Consider the following 1,874-nt stretch of genomic DNA (forward strand, 5'->3'; position numbering starts at 1 on the left):
TATGTGAGTGTGAGTGAGTGAATAATACTACTCGTGTATCGGTTTTGCCATAGTCATGCGAACAGAAGATCTACACATGTGTTCCGATTATTAAACTTATCTATGCAAGCGGACATGTACTCAAGATTGATATATTCATAAAAAAAAGTATCTGTATATGTATTGAGATTCGTTTATTTATCGATGTAAGCAGTTGATCTTCACATGTATTGATATCGCATTATCCATGCAAATGTATTGCACAAGTTATACATAAACATGTACTGAGATTATATTGTTTTATCCATGCTAATAGCGAATTCCAAGGTACGAGTTGCTCATAGTGACCATGCTGAAACACACGACTACAACACACACGGACTACAAGTACCTGAAGAAAGCCTTAGCTGCCGTTAGGCATCTGGCCACATCAATAGACGATCAGAAGAAACAAGTCGAAGCTACACACAGGTATAGTATACACCGATCGCATGTTGGGTTATAAGAATCTTGATTGGTTTACACGCTGTTACTATATACAATGCCTGATGTCCGGGATGGGCTTGTAGCTACCGGCAGGAGTTGACAGGGTATGAGGTTTTAGGTTATAGGGGTTGAGAATTTAGGATGCGAGGCTTACCCCTCGTATGTGTCAGATTCTGAGAAGGCGCGTGGTAGCGTTGACGGACTAGTACAACAGTTGTCTATTGCGACCACGTCTTATAACAGAGTTCATCACACTCTCGATGAAGGCAGAGACATCTTCTGTAGTAGAACATTGGTATCAGTGGTAGAGAGGCTGTCCGGCAGTCTCCACCATATTCCCATATTAACTACATGCAGCGAAAGATTAGTCACCCAATAATACAAATAGCGCTATATTAGATACACAGTAGATGCTCACAGGTAGAGCAGACAGTGTACGGAGGTCTAGGACTGGTGTTGTGAACAGATGCGAGAATCCTCTGTGATATTAGAAACTACTGGCTTCTCTGTGACTCTGTGATACGATTTCGTTGGAGTTAACTGATTGCACCATGCGGAGAGAGTTGACAACCGTTAGACATAGGGGGAGCTCAGTCTTTAGTTCATAGAAGCTTCACACCCGGAATGACGAGTATTTGATCAACAACCGGTCGCTGTGTTGTTAAATGAGTTTACTGGGGCAGTTATTTTTATAAATACCTGTTTTGGGCAAGGTGTAAGAGTTATCTATTACTCCCGTACTATATACGAAGATACCGTTCCCATCTTGTGAGTATGGCTCTTCGAGAAAGTGCACTCTTAGCTGTATGGATCGCTGTAGGGACACACCCTGTAAATGAAGTCACGCATGCTCACACAATCACACCCCACACACGCATGCTTATTCCCATTCATATGTGTGTCCACATATACGTACAGGGAAAGCTACCTCTTTGACGAGCTTATGAGCTATGGGGTTATGCCAGAACCACACCGCCGCCTTATCAAGGAATACAATGTCGTGGAATTGGTCCGAAGTGCAAAGGGCAAACACCGGAGGAAACGACGACTGTTTATATTTAATGATACTATAGGTTAGTGGGTGCTTGTGTACTTCCTTGTAGAATTGATTGACATAATTTTTATTAAGATGTATACACGTACTATACTTACAATATATATATATATATATATATATATATATATANATATATATATATATATATATATATATATATATATATATATATATATATATATATATATATATATATATATATATATATATATATATATATATATATATATATATATATATATATATATATATATATATATATATATATATATATATATATATATATATATATATATATATATATATATATATATATATATATATATATATATATATATATATATATATATAT

The sequence above is a fragment of the Sphaeroforma arctica genome (genome assembly GCF_001186125.1).
Source record: "Sphaeroforma arctica JP610 unplaced genomic scaffold supercont1.702, whole genome shotgun sequence".
Lineage (NCBI taxonomy): Eukaryota > Ichthyosporea > Ichthyophonida > Sphaeroforma > Sphaeroforma arctica.